Here is a 7,992-nt window from a genome sequence, read left to right as displayed (position 1 = left end):
TGGAATGCAATTATGGCCGTGACATTGGAACGCGGTTATGGATAATATGATATTAGGGGTATGTTTGCGAGAAGTTTTAAGAATGAAAGTTACGGTAAGAAAATGTAAGAAGATACATTCATCTTTAGATCAATCTTTAATTGAAGATCAACACTAACGCAAAACATCAAAATACACCGATTCGATTCTCATGATAAACGTAGTTTATGAGATAGAAAAGACGTTAAAGTGATCAAGGATGAAAAATCCAGACCTTTTAGGGGCTGTTTGGCAATTGTTGAATAGTTTAGTACATAATAATTAAGTGGTCAAAATGATTAAGAATGTAATATAAAATGAAATATAATTGTTTGATAATTGTATACAATAAAATTAGAGCTTTTAATGGTTAAGGAAAATTCATGATACAAAATCATTTAAAAGGTTTTAAAATTATTAAGAGCATCTCTTTAACTATTTAGAGATTGTCTCTGAAGGAAAGTATCCACGTATAAATTCTGCATTAAAAGAGGTTTGAGTTGAAGGAGAATATTCGGATTTCTAAAGAAAACAAAACCTTAAAAGAGCATCTCCATCCATGAGTCAAAGCCAAACAACTCCACCATCTTCAACCTGTCGCTTTCTTCCTCATATCAATATACAACATCCACCCAACAAAGACATCATCAAACCCCATAAAATAGTACTAAAAAACTGTTGTTTCTGTTTTTGTTTTCTGAGAGAGGGACTGATGCTTCAGAGTCTATATTTCATTCCAATTTTTGAGGCAAAAAGATCATGAATCCAAGCAAAGTTGAAGAGGGTCCGTTTCATCATTCCCTTGATGCGATCGCGGACTCTCAGCCTTTGATTTTGGATCACCACCACCAGGAGGAGGAACCCCCGCCGCCGATGGAGTTCTGTCTACCTCCCTTGTCGGAATTCGACTTGTTTCGTGACGACGATGACGAAGATTCCGTCAGCCGCACCTCCTCCGATGCAGACGGTCTTCCACCTGCTACAAACAATACCGACGTTTCTTCCCAGAAAACAAACCCTAGGCTTCATTACGTCAACCCGGAGCCTCACATATCTTCCCAATTTTACACATTCAACATGGAATCACACTCCTTGATGATCCGTTGCATACTCGACTGTCGTCTCGCCAACCCCGACAAGATTAGGGCAGCCACGCCGCAGGCGGTGCTCGCCAGCTGGCGGTCGGTGTGGAAAGACCGCAACGAAGACACCGCCTACCTGACGGCATGGAAGCGAATTCAGGACAAGCTCACAGTCCATAGAGGCCAACATGGTAACGAATTCCTTTGTTTCAAGAACAATTCCAATAATCAATTTGTATCATATACTACTCAGTGGCAAGATATAGTGATGAGCTTTCATGGTGATGCTGATTTGAAGCACCTAGGGTTAAAAGAAACCATAGAAAGAATTAAACAAGTTTGGACCGTAGGTGCTAAGTTTTACGGGATACCCGAATCCTACATTCGGGCTTGTGTAGCTGCTTGTCCTGTTTGTTTGGATTTGAATGGGTCTGGTGGGGGTCGTTCCAAAAGGCGTAGGTTCGAGTATACCGAATCTTTTGATGTTCCAGCAAAAGAGGTGCCTAATAAGTTGCAACAATTGGCAGCTAAACATAAGGTTGTTTTGTGTATAAGGCAAAAGTATATTAGATATAAGCCATTTATGGCGGAGGTAAAAGATTACGCCTGCCATCGGGCAGGGGAACCAACTTCATCATCGAAGAAATCAAGAATCTTGAAGAGGGAACCTTATGCATCAAAGCGTTGTAGATGTGGGTTTCGGATAAGGGCGATTGTGCCAATTTCTAATTATAATGAGAAAGATAAGACCTTTGTATATCAAGAAGAGGGTACGGCTGTTTTTAAGCTATTTGCTATTCATTCGGGCCATGAACCTGGGCCGTTGGATGGGAATGCAAGGATTATGCACAGAATTGTTGGGCATAGAGGTGGGGTTTTGATGGATCAAGATTTGGTTTATGGAATGAGTGAAGAAACTGATAATGAGAACTTTATGGGGAAGGATGATGGGGATATGCAACATTTGGTTTTTCAGCAAGTAAAGGAATTAAAGAATGAAGTTGGGCTGCTTGAAGGGAAAATTGCGAAAATTACAAAAATCCAACCTGAGCTTCTGAGTTCTGTATCTCAAGAAATGTTTGATCTTGTGAATAAAGTTAGAAGTGTAAGAGAGTATGGATCAAAATCATCAGGGCTGCTCTTGGAGAATGATTTAGTAGATTGGAGCGGTCATCAAAGGATCTATGGTGATGGTAAAGATACAAATTTGATTGAAGACGATGAAGACAGTTTTGAGCGTACACTTGGAGACGTTGGTTCGTGGGACCAAATCAGTGGTGATTGCAGAAACGAGAAAGATCTTGTGGATGACTCATGTAAACCTGAAAAATGGCTGAAATCTAACGGATATGATGAAAAAGGTATACTCGACTGTGAGGATTCCAAACTATCAAAGCCCGTAAGACATGATGAACCAGAGACAGATAGTCTTGTTGGTTTGCACGTTGAAAATTTCTATCCCGAGAATCCCAAATGGTACGACTCTCCTTGAGGGTTGGACCCTGGAGTGGATTGTGGCGGCAATGTGTTCAGGCACGGGGAGATTGTGTAGATTACTACAGAAAGTGGGTTAGTCCATCATGACTAAACTTGAGTTTATTAGGTGTTATTTCTGGGTGTATATTTGTGTACACAGAAGAATTGGGCTTCTTTGCACATACTTCTTTATGACCATATCTCAGTTGTGTTGTGAACCATCAAATTTAGGACTTCATTTACTCCATGAATGATTTGGCTTCTATCTTGCAGTTTAGATTCATTTATGATCACATTTATGCTAGTTCAAGAAAAGGGTCCTTTGGTTAAATGACCTCTAACAAGTGTTTCCTTTTTGTAACAACTTTAAGAATGCCACTAGAATGTCACTTCCACACACAAGAGTGCCTAAAAACTTGTTAGGAAGTCATGAATTTAGAAAGCACTTGTCCGGAACCCTTCAAGAAAATAATGTTGATGCTTGTGGTCCACAAAACAGTTTTGAGATCCGAAATTACTGAAGCTTTATGCAAATTTAAAGGAAAACATGGTAGCTAAGTTGAATCCTACAGAAGGTAATTATCAGTACAAGTTTTGTCATTAGCTATAATTTTGAATCTACATGTGTTCAAGAATGTGGTGTCAAATTGAGTTATCAAGAAGTTAGGAAATTGATGTCAAACTCCTTGTTAGATGCTATTAAAAAGGAATTGAACGATATGAGTATTTCGAATGGGCTAATGGCACTCCTTTCTTACCTCAACAATGGCAAGATTGCCTACATAGACTCGGTTTCTTTAAAAGCACAGGAAACCACACCCAAGGGAGTGCACTTTTTTGCTGCTTGCTATTGGGGTGCATTTGATACGCAAACACAGGACAGGACGAACTAGGGGGAGGCAGGCAGGTGAAAGAATTGTGGAATGTTTTAGGGATTTTAATTTGACATGGGTGGTGTAGTAATTCACCATGCAAATTCCATCTCCTTGATTTCTGTTTCACGTATTTTGGTGGGACAGAAAAATGCATTTTTTCCAGTCCCATTCTAATTGTCGCACAAAACGTGGAACAACATGTTTTTGTTCTGCCCTGCCTTGATAATTCGTTGGGCGATATCAAGTGTGGGATTTTAATAACTTAGGGCCTCGAGGGTTATCTTGATTAATTCCAACCAATTGAACAAGTAGAGAAACTGTTTTTTGATCATCCTATTTTCCACCTCCTTTTAAATTCTTATGTAATCTTGTACATATGTCCCAAAATCCATTGATGTTGTTAGAGGGAAAAGATGGCAGGGATACATCAGCACCATCTGATGCAGTGAACCGGGTTCTTGTCTCATAATTGGATTTCTTGAAGGTATCCGTTCTTACTTACTTTAACGTACATAAAAAATGTTTATAAACTTGGTATATATTTTCTGTATGCACATGCTAACCTTGAGGTCCAGCTCAACTAGCAAATATATTCTAGGCCTTGGGACGACTCCTTATAGGTCGCCAGCTCATGGCCACAGGGGATTTTTCTGGCTGTTGTCTTTAGGTCATATGGGATTACGTTGTTTTCTTGTCACATTAGAGTTGATTGTTTCTTTTCATGATTGAATCTCCTGGTTTGACGTCGGTGTTTTGGTAACATAAGTTACGTTAGACGTTCTTTTGATGTCATAGGATTGAATAATCTGAATCTGGCATGGGGTAGAACTTGAAGAAATGTCAAGCGGCAGAATGTTTGAACCTTGCAAATTCTAGCTTTTATTCTTATGGTGCCACTGCTTGAAAAAAATTCCTGTGTCCCGCACCTCTGCATGACTTGTCCCTGGCAGGGTGTGCGGATTTTTTTTTGCTGTTTTAACAAAAATGATAATTTTACATCATTATATTTGAGTTAATTTTATCATGTTGCTGAATATCTCAGCAGGTACATTTCTTTTTATATTTGATCATGTTGGTGAAGAGCAAAATTGTCTGTCTTAAACCTCAAAAGCTGGTGGAGTTGACGGTTTATATCGTCTGGAAGAGATGTTGTGATTTCTGATATCGTCCAAAGCAGAGACACGGATAATGAGCCCGTTAGCCGCTGAACTAAAGTAGCTCTGACCAGTAGTCTAATGGTATCAGAGTAGGGTACAGAATAAAGAAGACACCAAAGGAAAGGGGTAAGAAGACACCAGGTAAGAAGAAAACATCAAAGAAAGGTAAACTGTCTAACCACAATATATTATATGAGTTTGATAACTTAAACGATTAAATGTTCTTCTATGACCGAAAAGATTGTGAGAAAACCGACAGCATATGATAGTGCTTAAAACCTAAGCAGCAAACAAGGTCCGAGGCTTGTGTTAAGTGGCGGACGCGGGATTTTTGTTAAGCGGTTGCATTTTAAGGTGGATCAAAGGGCAGTAATGTCGCCCAATGTCTTTTTGAACGAATTTCACTGTTTCGAGGGATTTTTTTAAAGTTTTTTGGATCATTTCGAGTACTTTTTCGGTTTTTGGTTGATGCACCATGTATTTTTTTAAATCATGGAGCACCCTTTAAATTTGAACATGTGCAGATTTTACACCTAGAATGGATTTTACTTGCGAAAATCGGCTGAACAAGTGTACTGATATGAAATTCTATACCAATAAGGTTCTCCAACATTTACATACATATGTACATTTATTTACTAGACGAAGGATCGTGTGAAAAAGAGTTAAATATGATAACCGTAAGAAGGAGATCTTAAACTTACACATGAATCACGCTTGATACGATGATTGATCCGATGCATCTCAGTACATCACATCTTGGTGCATCTCATCCTAACATACATCCAATAATGGAGATCCCTTCTTATACTTCTCACCTTATAAAACTAAATATAATTATGTATCCACTTAATTGCTAAGTTGGTCTTAATGGTAAAGTTGATAGTGCCATTTAAAATGAAAAGTGTAAACCACATATTTACGATTCAGCTCTTTTTCCAAATTACAAACCAAATTGCATAAACTTCAAACAACAAAAATTCGCATTGCAGTTCGGTTAGTTCGGTGATTGTACCTAGACGTGAGGCGTGAAAAGTAGCAATACAAAGTTTCATAGTCCATACAATGCACGGGGGCAAATGGCAGTATCGAGTATACATAACATAATTACGTCCAAATTCATGACAAAGTTTGTTAAAACTCTCGGAGAAAATTTAGAACAAAAAAACTTCCAAATGAACAATCAAACTCCGTCATTTTATCACACTCTCGTGATCGTGACTTGGTTGCTCAATGATCACAACACTTTAGTTGTTCAGCAGACGGGAGGTTGAGATTTAAGAACACAAGACAAACGACTAGATGCGAGAGTCGGAGGATGAGTTGAGAAGTAAGAACAAAGTCACAAATATAAGAGAATTAAAGGTCTATTTTCTAATCATCCAATGGACTTACAACTTTAAGTGGTAGCAAAAATACGCACACGTAAATATGGCACAATAATCGTGCAAGTATACATCACTATTGAGTTCGCGTCAAGTAATAAAGTGAAAAAAATACCGAGATTGTATCCACAGGGATCGGACTTCAAAGTTTCGAGTACTAAGTCGAGGATACATCGTAGAGAAGAAGAAAACATATTTGAACGGGTTTGATGCTTTTAACGACGAAATCTAAATAAATAACTAAAAATGGATATGGGTGTAAGTTTCACTTAAGACAATTGTAGTAACAAAATGGTCAAAAACTTTATGTCACAATAACGTCTATAAAGTCACGATCTCTCGAAAGTGAATCTTTATAGATCTTGCCCACAAAGTCACCACTATTGACAATTCTTAATCTTGCTGATTTAACTAAGTTGACTAAAAAGATCAAGTTCAATTAGTATGAAGATTTATACCAAAATCTCTTTTTGATATACATCTCGACCTAAGTTTGAACCTTAGCAAATCATACAAAACCCATATCTCTACATGATTATCAAAGACTTTCTCAAATCTTTGTGCATCACTTAAGCCGTATTTATAATCGTCCATCTCTGGGTCTAAGATCTAATATTAACACTTCGAAGTGATCGACTTATCTGCGTTGAGTTTAAATCTCGACTCAAGTGATCAAGCTTAAGAAATAGCAACGATGGCAACACCTAGGTGTTGCCTACTAGCCTTAAGTTTGACTAACACTCACACCCAAAGAATGCTTAGCTAATAATTTAAATTAAAAATATAGTAGAAGAAGAAAAATACTTAAAAGTTACTTGTATTAAAAATAAAATACAAATTGTGCCTACAATGTGCAACAACTGAAAATTGAAGACTTGAAAAATAAATTACAACTACTACTATAAAATATAAAAACAAGGGGCTGGAACTTCTACATTGTTGGAACTCTCCTCTGATACTTCATCAAAGCCTCTTATTTATAGCTTGAAGAGTGTTGGTTTTAGTACAAAAGATGATCACTTTTCAATCCCTCCTCTTGTATCTTTTGCCATCTCCAGATCTTTAAGAAATTTTCAAATCACTGCTCCTAGTGACCCGATAATAGAAAAGCACGATTTTGTCCAAAAGAAGCTCGTCGTTGCCCACAATGGGCATACAGTCGACACATCTGCAATCTAACATTTAACAAAAAATGACGCCTCTGACCATCAAAATACGAACTTTTGTCCTCAACAACTCCAAATAAAATAAATAAATAAAAGGAAGAAACACAGACGCATAAAGAGGAAATACAACTAAAACGGAAGAAAAACTCACACAAATGATATGTGAACAACACTCAAAATGAGAGTTATCACTAAGCTGGTTTAGCCCTTAAAGAAATTTTTTGGATTTTGGTCGGACTACTTACTATGAACTAGTGAATATTGAATAATATTTAAATACTTATTTTTTAAACCATCTCCAATGTGACAATCAAATATTACATCAAGTTTGATGTAAGACTATTCATTTATACCAAATTTTACATTAATGAGAAGAGATAAAAGGACAATATTCCTAGAATATGACATTTTGCTATAAGATTTGGTGTTATGGTGTAGATTTATCGTTTGCACCAAAATTTTACAACAATTTTTATGAATTCGGTGTAAGAATTGGTATTACCTATTGAAGATGTCTTAATTAATATATATATATATATATAGAGAGAGAGAGAGAGAGAGAGAGAGAGAAATTCAATTGCAAACTTATTTTTGGTTATGAATCGGGGGACAAAAGAGAGTGTGACATGTGTCACAGGTGTCCATTTTCAGTATGAACAACGAAGGTCATTCAGTATGAATAATGAAGGCGGATGATGAATGACATACATTTATCATTATTCATGATGAATAACCCATGAAGGTGTGAGGCACGTGACATGCTCTCCTTTATATATATATATATATATATATAGAGAGAGAGAGAGAGAGAGAGAGAGAGAGAGAGAGAGAGA

The 7,992-nt window shown here is 37.1% G+C and overlaps 1 pseudogene; it reads left to right on the top strand.

The window, feature by feature from the left end:
* The first annotated feature begins 561 nt into the window (after window positions 1–561).
* Window positions 562–2,652, top strand: LOC112523686 (annotated as a pseudogene).
* The last annotated feature ends 5,340 nt before the right edge of the window (window positions 2,653–7,992 follow it).

This window comes from Cynara cardunculus (assembly GCF_001531365.2).
Source record: "Cynara cardunculus var. scolymus isolate 2C chromosome LG 12, CcrdV1, whole genome shotgun sequence".
In the NCBI taxonomy this organism is placed as follows: domain Eukaryota; kingdom Viridiplantae; phylum Streptophyta; class Magnoliopsida; order Asterales; family Asteraceae; genus Cynara; species Cynara cardunculus.
This window is presented reverse-complemented; position numbering and strand designations above follow the sequence as displayed.